At 33.4% G+C, this 12921-nt stretch overlaps 1 pseudogene; it reads right to left on the reverse strand.

The window, feature by feature from the left end:
- Positions 1-5805: 5805 nt before the first annotated feature.
- On the reverse strand, positions 5806-12693 carry LOC106008248 (olfactory receptor 7E178-like; annotated as a pseudogene).
- Between the last annotated feature and the right edge of the window lie 228 nt (positions 12694-12921).

Raw genomic sequence — 12921 nt, forward strand, 5'->3', positions numbered from 1 at the left:
CTAGGACAAAGTACCCAATACCTGCAATTTAAAGAAGACATCTTTGTTTTTGTTTTGGCTCATGTTATTAGTCTATTGTAAGCTGGCTCCAAGACAGAAACTATATTAGCCATGGCATAGGAAAATGTGCTCAACCCAAGGCAGCCAGGAAACAGAGAAAGAAAGGAAGAGCCAATGACAGAAATACTGCATAGGAGTCTAGGTCATATCCTAAGAGACCCATCTCTTCTGATCATGCCCCACCTAATAACAGCACGTTTAGCTCTGAATTCAACAGTGTATTCATCCACTGCTCAGTATAGGGCTTCCATCATTTAATTACATTCCAAAAGCCCCACCTCTGAATGTCAGAGCCTCTGTGTGAACACTCTATATCTAAACCATAACAATCAAACCTCAGCCCCCAAAGTACTCATGTTTAGCTCATTATGAAAAGTGAATTTACCGTATCTCCAAGAGTCAACAAGACTTGATTGTTCACATATTATGGAAAGGCCAAGTCTGTTTTCTCTGAGACACAAGGGAAAATTTTAAATATGAGTGATTTAAAAATAATATTATATATTTTCAACATACAAAGCCATGGTTAAACATTTCCATTACAAAAGGGAAAATTAGTGGATAGAGAAGAAGGGGATAAGCACAACACTGAAACCTAGCGGGACAAACATTACATATATAGCATTATGTCCAGACACCAGGGGAAGTTTTGGTGAAATGTGGGTTCTAAAGATCTTTTATTAAAGTAGAAAATAAAAGTGTAAGTCCTCTTCTCTTCAGAGGACTTACCTGTATGCTGCATTCTCAAAATCAAGTCTCAGGGATAATAATATCCAGCAGAAATTCTTTTTTAAACTGACATTTTAAAATGTAAATACTTATAGCTTAACATTTACTCAGTCGATATGAATATATTCTGTGTGGTGTTCACATCAGTGTGAGGATATCTGTGTCCACTAATATTATTTTTTGTGGTAAAAACACTCAAAATTTTTTCTTTTATTTTTAAATTATTTATTCTTTTTATTATTTAATATATGCCTTTTATATTTACAAATTCATTAAATTAATCATGTAAATAAAGCTCTAGGATATATAATGTACCATGATAACACTGGAAATGGAACATGCATCAATTGCAGAATTTATCAAAGAGATGGTGAGGTGAAGGAGAGATTATATGGAGACACAAAGTCTGAGGAGAAAAAAGGATTGCAGTGCTGGGGATTTAGCTCAGTGGTTTTGTCACCTGCTGCTCAAGCGCAAGGACCTGAGTTTGATCCCTGGTACCAAAAAAAAAAAAGAAAAAAAGAAAAAAGGAATGAATATTATGAATAGAACTGATGGAAAGCTAATGAAGATTAAAGGATATTTTCAAAGACAAACTATTCAAGTTAGTAAAGTGAAAGACAGTGGATATCAACAAAGGGAATGAAAGCTTACTTCAATAAAAGTTACCTGAAAATTGCAAATGTGGACAATGTTTGAAAGGTCAAATTTGTAGTAACAAGGGGTTACATCAAACACTAACATAATTTTCTAAATAAGTTCCTCAAAGTTATATCTTCAGTAAGTAGAAAAATAAAAGTGACCTGACCACAATATTAATAGAATAAAGAATAATGATGATGAGCAGATATAAATGCAAGAAAATGAAAGAGAAATTATGAAAAGAAAAACAAAAGACCAAATCAATGAAGCAAAGAGGTCATTTTATGAGAAGTTAAACACAATTAACAAACTGTTATCTAGAACAACAAAGGACGATGTTAGAAGACTCAAATTAAGAAAATCAGAAATGAAAAAAATTACCACTGATACCACAGAAGTAACAAGGATTGTAAGATACTATTTCTAAATTATGTACCAATAAATTGTATAAAATTGAAGAAATGAGTGAAGTTCTGTACATATGAATTGTGAAGGAATAGAAACTTTGAGCAGAAGAGTAACAAGTAAATGTAGACTTAGTTTACTATATCTTTTGCCAAAAGAGAAAAAAGTGGAACTCATGATTTCCTTGTTGAATTTTGCTAAACATGTAAGAAAAACTAATGCTAAGTCATTACAACTATTGAAGAACATGAAATATAGGATTAATTTCAAATTGATTTTATGAGTCCAGAATTTCCCTAACCCCAATACAGAACAACAACAAAAAACAATTTATAGGCCAATATCCCTCATGTACATAGATGCAAAAATCCTCCACATGATACTAGCAAACTAATTCCTACAGTATATAAAAAGATCATTGAATATATTCTAGTCAGATCCATCCCAAGAATGCAAGGATGAGTCACAATGAAAAGCAACAAATATAATGTAAGACCTAAAAAATGAAAGACAAAAACATGTTATCACATCATTGGAAGCAGAAAAATACTGGACAAGATTTAACATTTTTATGATAAAAGTTTTCCAAAACTTAGAAATGAAAGAAATATTTCCCACAGTTCATAAGAGCTAAGTCTTAGAAATGGCTTTTGTGTCCATCAATAGATGATTGTGTAAAGAAAATGTATTTGTATACAATGGAGTGATACTTAGCCATAAAGAAAGATAAACATGACTCACTTGTGGGAAAATGGATGTATCTCAGGTCATAATGTTAGGTGAAATAAATCAGACACAGAAATTTAAATATCACATGGTTTCTCTTATATTAGAACCTCAAAATATAAATGAAGAGCAAAATAAAAGGAAGATAGTAGGATATATTGAGATAGATCTTTTTCAAATGGGAAAAGAACCAAGAGCTGGAGAGAGGTGGCCAGAAGAGAAGGGCAAGTGATGAAAAACTAACTGAGATGTGTTATATAAGTGTACCATTCTCCATCAGAAAGATAATCGGTGTGTACTGAAAATCTGTACGAACAAAATTTCAAAATTTAGAATCTAAATAAGTTAAAAATAAAGAAATATATCCCAACACAAGATATTTAAGTATTGATCTATGATCTACCCTGTATATCTATGTATATATACAACCATATAGTCTTGGTTGGAAGAAATAAAAGTGTTCCACCTAATATCTGAAACAAGGTATGGATGCCCACACTTACCACCACCAATCAACATCATACAAGAAGTCCTAGGCAGAAGTTTATGAATAGAAAATAATAGCATCCATCTAAATTTGAATGACTGAATATAAATTGTCCTTCTGTATAGATGACACATTCTTTTATGCAGGAACATCCAAAGGAGTCACCCAAAACTGTTAAAAATAATGAAGTAAAGTTACTAGATATAAAAATCAAAATTAAACTATCAATATATCTATACACCAATCATGTGCAAGAAACAAATCAAGAAAACAATTCCACTTATAATAGCTATAAAAATAAAATACTTAGAAATAATCTAAGCAAGTAGGTCAAATATCTGTACATTGAAAACTATAAAATGTTGATGAAAGCAATTGAAGTAGAATCAAAAAGTTAGAAGGATATTGTACATTTATAGATTAGGAGAATTAATATTAGTAAACTGTGAAAACTACCCATGTTGAATGATAGATTCTATTGTCTCCATCAAAATATTAATGATAAACACAGAAAATTTTAAAAATACTATAATTTTATGAATGTACAAAAGCTTCAAAGCAGCCTTGAGAAATAAAGAAAGCAAGAAGCATCATACTATCTGATTTAGAAATATATTACAAAAGACTGGGGCTTTAGGTCAGTAGTAGACCACTCACCTAGACTACATAGGGCTGTAATACAAAATAATATTAAAAAGAAACTAAAAAGAAAGATACAAAATGTATGAAAAATGAACACTTCTACATTATTGGAAGAAATGCAGTCTTCTACGACCATTGCAAAAATCAGTAGGTAGACTCCTTGGTACCGGGGATTGAACTCAGCTCCTTGTGCTTGCGCAACAGGTGGTGAAACCACTGAGCTAAATCCCCAGCAGTAAGTAGACTCCTTAAACAGCTAAAAATGGAAAGTCCATTTGACCGAGCTATATTCCTCCTGAGTATATTCTCCAAAGAGTTACAAATGTCATAGTAATTTCATATATGCAAACTTATATGTAAAGTAGCATAATTAAAAACAGCTAAGCTCTGGAAACAGTTTAGATGCCTATCAACAAATGGATAAAGTTATTCTGCAGTAAAAAGATTAAGTCATATATTTGATGAAAAATGCATGAGACACTTGAGACCATAATTCTAATTTAAATGCATCCTATGGAAAATCAAATATCATAGAATTTCTCTTATATGAGAAACTTTCAATAGAGATAAAAAGAGTAGAACAAAGGAGAGATGATAGGAAATCAGAATGCAGGTTTTTGGAGATGGGGAAGGGTGTCTAGAAGACACAAGAGGCAGAAGCACAGAGAGGGTTGTAAAAGAATGGAAAAAGATCAAGATACTTTACATATTTGAACCAATTCTCCAATACATATGCAACTACTATATATTATAATTATATATTTTAAAATTTAAATAAATACATAAAAGAAGAAAAATAAGACATCACCATTGAAAAAAAATTTACCTTGCCACATTATTTTTTATTTATAAAAATCGTTGGCTTTCAATTAAATATAAAAACATAGCTCATTTTGGCTGTTTACAAAGACAATTGCAATTTTAGAGTAACTTTAAAGAAGCAAAAGTTCAGCTAATGTCCTATTGAATGTTGATAATAATCCTCAGAAAACACTAGATTCACACATTAACTGGAAATACAAGAACACCACTGAATCCTCAGTTGGATACCTGAACACAGCTATATATTGAAAAGAAACTTTATTTTTTAAGCATATTTTGAAATATTTCAGTTGCAAACAGTTGACAATACACTTTTTTTTTTCATGGTATGATTCATTGCTCAATGTGAATGCGTGCAGTTGCTTAGATCGTAACTTCAGGACAAAAGCACAGAGGGTGCAATAGTGTCAATGAGATGTTAATGGAAAGGAAGCTTCTAAAATACAGAGAGTTCATGGGTATGAAATCAATCAAATATCCTGAATTTTCAATGTGAGGAAATTTAGTAACCATGAGTGAAAGTGTGCATTAACAGAGCCAGGATGAATGCAGAGCAGTGATGTCCAGAGAACCCACACAGCATTAAAAAGTATCTATGGAAAGGTGATATTGAAACAGAAAAATAATAATGTAAAAACATGATATAATAATACATGGTGTTGAGGAACAATTCATTTGAATATTATATTTGAATCAAATCAACTCATGTGCTATAACAAATTCATTTATGATTGGTCTCTTTAGGCATCAGAATTTTAACCCACCCTGAAGTTTTTAAATCTCATAGATTCATAGGAATCAGAATCTCTGGTGATAATACTCAGGCATCAGTATTTTATTCTCCCTGGGTGATTAAAATAAATGCCAAATGTATGTTTCAGGATATGGCTTATGGATGTAACCAGCCCAAATATATACCATCCATGTAATTTTTAAATAAAATATTTATGCACTTTGAAAACAGTTGCACATTTTAAATATATAGAGCTTTATATGGAGATATATGGAGACCAAGGTCATTTTTCAGAAAGTACACAAGCTGCCTGTTTGTAATGTTTTAGTTATGATATTTGTGATTAAAAACAGCTTAAAGAATATGTGTGGAATTTCATTAAAGATGGACCAAAGGAATCAACATTTAACCATGAAGCACTGAATAAAAAGAAAGTCATAAAACTCCAAGTGTGAGCAAAGAGGAAGAATTGGCTGTTCTACATGGCCAGATTATTTGCATGTCTACACAATCGGGTTTTGCAACACAAACTAGAGAATGTGAGGAAGAGATTTTAAGACTACATTGTACTGAACTGTAGTCTCCACAGGGCGCATTTCATTTCCTGATTCCTAAGGCTGTAGATGAAGGGATTTAGCAATGGGATAACCGTGGTGTACATCACTGAATCTACTGAAATCTTTGTAGGAGATGTAAGGTAAACACCAATGGCAGTTCCATAAAATAAGCAAACAACTGAGAGGTGAGACCCACAAGTGGAGAAGGCTTTGTGCTTCCCGCTTGAGGATGAGATTCTTAAAATGGAGGAAACAATTTTATAGTAAGAGAAAAAGATCCCTGAAAGGGGAAGAAATCCATAGATGGCACCACTTACAAAATATGTGACTATATTTTTGGTAAAGTTATCAGAACAGATGAGATGTAGAAGTTGAGAAAGTTCACAGAAAAAATTAGAAATATTCACATGCTCAAAATAGGTAAATGTAAGGCAATCAAATTGTGCAGCTGGGATTCTAAAAGACTGAACAGAAGAGGCACCATGACTAAGAAGACACAGAGGTGAGGGTTCATGACGACATGGTACCTCAGGGGGTGACAGATGGCCACAAACTGGTCATAGGCCATCACAGTCAGAATCATGTCATCCATACATCCAAAAATTTGAAAAGAGACATTTGTGTCAGGCAGCATTCATAAGAAATTACCTTACTATGTAATGGGATCTCCATAATCATCTTTGGGACTGTTGTGGAGATGAAACAGATGTCATTGAAGGACAAGTTGGAGAGGAAGAAGTACATGGGTGTGTGGAGGTGGGAGTCTGAGATGATGACCAGGATGATGAGCAGGTTCCCAAGCACACCCACCAGGTACATGGACAAGAAGGGTCCAAAGAGCATGGGCTGCAGTTCTGGATCCTCTGAGATCCCCAAGAGATGAAATTCTGAGATGTATGTTAGGTTTTGTTCTAAATTTCTTGGGCACCTTTTTCAAAAGAGGAATATTGGAGAAAGTAATCAAATACCAGGTACTCAGACAGGTGTCCAAATTGCTTTGGTGTTTATATTTTATATCCTGTGCAAGGATTAGCAGAGTTAGGACTTCTTTATCTGAACACTAAATTAAAGTTGATAGCTCATATTCAGAAAATTTTTATACATGCCACCTATGTTACAGTATTTTTTCTATTTTTGTCTGTTTTCTGGTAACCTTCCTTTGTAAAGAAAGTGCTCACTCCAATGTATGGTTTGCATTTTTAAACTTGTTTAATATATAACTCGCATTCTTACGTTTGGTGGACTTCACCTTTTGATAAGTATATTTAAGTTAAATGCACATAACCAATGACATTGCTGCCCACATATGTGGTGTTGGTGTAAATTTCACGTTAATAATTAAACAGTGATTCAGGAAGGGAGTTCTTTGCTTTTGCCCCTCTGTATTCTACAGTGCAGGACTTCAGAATACTTTCTCTGGTTTGCTAATCTTAAAGTCTTTTTCATATTGTTAAGAACTTTAGTACCAGGGATAACCTTAAAGTTTAAGGTTGAGCCTGATGCTTCTCATGCAACTTAATAGATATTCAGAGAAATATTTTCTGGTACCTGGGTTGCAATTGCTTGCCTCAGATACTTGAAGATGACTTGTGTTTTTATTTGGTCAGCTCACAGTACAGTTTCACAGGGAAAAATACAAAAAAAACCCTGTAAAATAATGTAAATATGTGACTGCAGTATAGACATCTGTGAAATGGACAGTAGATACCTAATTGCAACATTATAAAAAAACTTTGTTTTATTTTTAAATTGCAGAGAGTAGCAGTGCTCAGTACCAGTTACAAATATGTTTACCTGTAAATATTTTAATATCTGAAAACTCTGATGTAGGAACCAGTATAATTTTTTCATAGTATCTACACATGAAGTTCTTGGTGATCCTTTCCTGGACTAAGATTGAGAATCTATTGAAAATTTCCTGGCATTTAGAAAATGAGCCATTAGTATTATATGTAAATACCCACTATATATATTTTAAAAATCACCAGTAATATATACTTTAGAACTGATATTTTAGAGAGGTTCAATTTTTCACCTATGAAATTTGAGATTAATATCTCTGCATGATTCAATTCTCCTGTATACTTAATCATAGTAACTGTTCCCCAAAAGAACTGTTGCCTTATTTCAGTGAGAATATTTTAATACTTCAATATTATATGCATATCAATAATCATCAATATAATCTAAAATGTAACAATATCTAGCTACCCTAAAAATACTGAAGAATCATCTACATTTTTTTGCTCAATAAAAATCAATCTCAATCATATATAACCTATTATCTATTACTATTCTTCTATATTGACAAAATATCACTGACACGTGTACCGTGGCAATGCTTCTGTGCTTATTGAACACAAAATATCATCTTGTGTAGAGAATAATAATTCCATTAGGCTTCAAAGGAGCCGATAATGCCCTGGGATGGGCATTAGGGAACCAATATTTTAGTTCCATATCATTAATCTCGTGCCATATGCATAAGTGTGTGAATCTCTCCAACTCTTATACTCATACTGGTTAAGAGAAAAAGAGAGAATATCAATCATTTTCCCAATATGTGTGCCATTGGAACGATTTCAGAAAGTTGATAAAACTTTACTTTTGCTTTGTTTGCTTCAAATGAAGAATTTCATGAAATGGTGAGTGTATTGATAAAAACAAACATCAAAAGCCACGGAAGCATAGAATAAGATTCCAAGATGTGCATCACCTCAAGAATAAATCTTACCCCTTCTCTTTGGCTATTTTTCTTTTTCTAATACCCATGAATTTTATGTCATGTCTTTGAATAACTAAACAGCATAAACATTGTTAAATAAAAATTTAGAGCTTGTTTTTTCATGAAAGACACAAAAAGAACTATTACTTTTTTAGTGAATATTATTTATTCCTAAAGAGGATGATAATGTAGATAGGAAAGCATTAAAAATGCTGAAAGCAAACTAATTACAACCATTTTTGGTGAACCAAACAATCACCTATCCAGTGTGTAAGAGAAGTTTTTATTTTTGATGGGTGCTCTGTATCAATCAAGGTATAAACTCTGGGGAAACAGAAGTTAAAGAGAGTAATTCTTTTGTCTATTTTCAAAACAACACAAGCATTCCTTCTTACTCAGAAAGAATGGTTATCATCAAGCAAATCTCTTTTCAAATATATGCATATATAAGGATAAAATTAATGTCCCATTTCATAAATACAATAATATAATTTCATGTAACAAGGTATTTTAGTTGAGTGATATGAAGTTTATTCTTATAATCATAAAAATGTTAATATTTATATTACATTTACCTTATTTTATATATTCATCACATGCAAATCAAATAGGAAGCAACTCTGCCTATTTCTTCTTCAGTTCTATTGTTTCAAGTAAAAATGAACTCAGATGCGAATGTTCAGTCACAGATACTAACAGTATGCTCTCATGACAGAAATAGTAAATGGGATTGATAGATTTAAAATTGAACTGTCAGACTCTGGGTCCCATTCACTAATCATAATTTTTCCCAACCACTATACTGTATTTAGTGGATATCCAGTTTCTAACCATGTACACATATGAGGTACATTTTAAAATTCTTGCCAGTTTTGTTAGTAAAAATGAAATCAGCCCCCTGGTTTTATTTCTCCTTTTGAAAGTGAGCTAGCAGATTACAAGAATGGAGGAGTGTGTGACAACAGCAACTGGAGAGAGGCATGAGAGAGTTGTTTCCTGAATTATAACGTTCCTAATCTTTCAGTTGTTTTCCTCTGTGACCTATGGATGTCCTTCCTGTAGAGGATGCAGCAGGTGCCACACACTTTTCTGGGATCTAACTGGAACCCCCAAAGGGACAGCACAGTGGGCAATGTTCACACCCTGTCCATGGAGCGAAAGGGAAATTACATAATTTGGGCTGTTAATATCAAAACTTGCCAGCATTCTCCAGACAGACTGTTTGATTCATGATCTTACAATTTCTGTCATCTTCTTCCTCATCAACTTCATTTGTTTCACAATTGCAATTACAAGTAATTTTATAGAGAGACCCACTTTATCCTTTTGTGGTTGACATGTCTATGCAAGCATGACAAGTGAGGTAAGGAATTAAAAATTTGAATTAGTTATCAGAGGCCCTCAGTACAACAAGAAACAAAGTTCACAATAATTAAAATTGAAATTATGCAATATTTATTCTTCCATAGGGCTGACCAAATGATTTGTTTTCTAGATGGTTAGGAAATAAACTATGCAATAGTCCTTCACTCATCCATGCTCTCCCTCAGCACTTATGGGGTGAATTTGCTTCTCTGCTGGATCATGACCAAACAGTGCAGACTCAAAGTAATTTCCCTGTTTTGTGAACTTTGTGAAGGTGCTGGTTACTTTCTCAGCTTAACAGGAATATAGTGTCAGATATAAACTTTCTGATACAGAGACTTTTGATGAGGAAACCCTATAGAAGCTACTTAGCTGTAAAATCAAACTGAAGAGCTAGAGATATATACTGATATTTACTACTAGACAGCCTTGGAGGATCATTGCGCAGAGATCATAATTAGCCGTGTTGGCCCATGTATTGAAATCCCTCTGGACTTCCTAATATTACTGGAGGAAAAGAATAAGAAACTAAAATGTCCATCACACTTTTGGGACTCTTTCTCTATTCAGGTGAAAATATCTACATGCTATTCACTGGATTTGTTTCTTCTCCTTTTTCAAAAATATATTTCTGCATTTTACTTCCACTGTGGATTATGGTAAAATATATACAATGAAATTATCATTTTCATCAGTTCCATGTGCAGCAATTCAGTGATATCAATCATGTTCCTCATGTACAAATATAACCAACGTCTGTTTCCAGAAATATTTCCTCTTCCCAAATGTAAAATTTGCACCCATATTTAAATCTCCACATTGCTTCATCTCCCAACCTTGACAATGACCAATCTATCATGAAACAAGTTCACAAAATAAAGCTTAACAGTTGCATCCATATTATGAACAAGAAGGCATGACTTGCAACTCTATATGTTTAATTTTGCTGTGAGTCCAAATGAATGCCAAGGTCCTGAGACTAGAATGTTCTCCTCTGGAGGCTCCATAAGGACCTTTTAATGTTCCTGTTCCTCAGGGTGCAGATAAAGGAATTTTGAATAGGAATGGCCAGAGTGGAAGACACCAAAAGAGCTGAACTTCAAGTACACTTCTAAAGGAAGTATTCTATTAAAAAAAGGAAACTAACAAGTGACATCACTAGTGGATATGACACTATGGGTGGGGAAGACATTATTTTTCCTGTAATCATGAGTTTTGAATAGTGAAGGAAAAACACATTAGGAACAGGAAAATATCCCCGAGGTAGGAGGAGAACTAGAGATGTCACCAACAAAATGCCTGAATATATTATTGGTGAATGTGTCAGAAAAAAAGCAAGATTAAAAGGTTGATAATGAAGTTTCCGTATCTGTAAAGAATGTAAATTTAATCATTCAAATTGGGTAGCAAGAAATAAAGGAAGCTACACACACACACTCACAAACACACACACACAAATACACACACATACAAATGGAAAAGCCACAATGTCAGGTTCTTAATGACTAAGTAAGCAGATGACATTCGGCATTTCATTCTTGAGGTTAATGTAGGAGGTGACAGTCCCAGTCTCCCCTCTGACCTTCAATAATCCCAAATGAACAGGTCACTGAGAAAGGGTTTTTCTTCCTGGGGAGTCATGAAAGGGAGAGAGCTGATAAATCCCATTATCAGAACTATTTCCAAGGCACAAACTCAAACAAGAGCTATTTATCTTTTTTTTTCTCCGAATACAAAAAGCTTTATATGAAAATATTTGAAACTCACCAAATGAACTTCTTATCTTGGAAGGTGATATCCTTTGTTTGGAAAATCTTTTCTTAAGTTCTACAGGACATTATTAAAAGGACTGGAAATCAGTGTTTAGACCACTCTAAAAACTAAGTGTTTTGTGATCACACTGATTACGGCCAGGATTTGTGAACTACAGAAGGTGTGGTTAAATGTTTAACAAAATTTTCACTTTTTCTTCTCCTTTGCTGCTATACCTGGAGTCTTGAGGCTGTTAGGCAAATGCCCCACCAGTGACCCATTCCCCAGGCCTCATTTTGAAATTTTTGATATGTCCTCTCTGCCAAGAAGGGGAGAGACTCCAAGAATCAGACTAAGAGCGAGCTGGTAATTTGTCTCCATATATAAAAATATAAGTACAAGTATAAAGCAGAAAAACAGTAACTTCATGTAACTGGATATTTTGATATAATTGTATGAAAATACTTGTGGTAACTTATAGCACTAATAATAAGATACAAATTTGATTTTGCCTTGGTGTTATGCATTCATCATATTAACAACAGAGGGAGGATCCATTCTGCCCTTTTACTTCTTCAGTGCTGTTCTATCAGTGAGAAATCCACTCAGATGAGCAGGCTGAATCAATGAAATACTAACAACTAATCATTTTAAACAAAGGAATAAATGTGAGAGGATTCAAAATGAATAGTTAATCTCTGGGTCTGATGTACTGATCTCATGAATTACTTCCCAATCATCAGAAAGATTTCAGCAGATGTCTAAGAGTGTTAACCACCTATAAATTTGAGGTGTATATTTTATTATTATGTGATTTGATACATATTAATTACATTTATCTGGTTGTATTAGTACATATGCATATGGAATCTGGACCCATTTAATTCCCCCTTCCTCCACACCCTCCCTCCATACAGAATAATGAGTTATGGTTACGTATTCATAACATGATATACTGGTTCATAGTCATACAACATATTTTGATTACTCTATCCCCATCTTCATTTTGTTTCCTTTACCTTCTTTCCACCTTCTCCCTGATTTTCATATTTTCTAAAATCTATGCATTAGGATCCTGTTATTATTCCTTTTGTAGCTATTTGTATAAGAGAAAAACATATATTTAACTTTATGAGTCTAGCTTGTTTCACTAAATGTGATTGTCTTTAATTCCATCAACTTCCCTCCAAATAATATGCTTCTGTTCTATTTTATGACTGAGTAATATCTCACTGTGTACTTATACAATTCATCTGTTGGATGCCATTTTCCTTAT

This window comes from Heterocephalus glaber, unplaced genomic scaffold (genome assembly GCF_053883595.1).
Source record: "Heterocephalus glaber isolate CG9 unplaced genomic scaffold, H.glaber_assembly_v1.0 deba00001532, whole genome shotgun sequence".
In the NCBI taxonomy this organism is placed as follows: Eukaryota; Metazoa; Chordata; class Mammalia; order Rodentia; family Bathyergidae; genus Heterocephalus; species Heterocephalus glaber.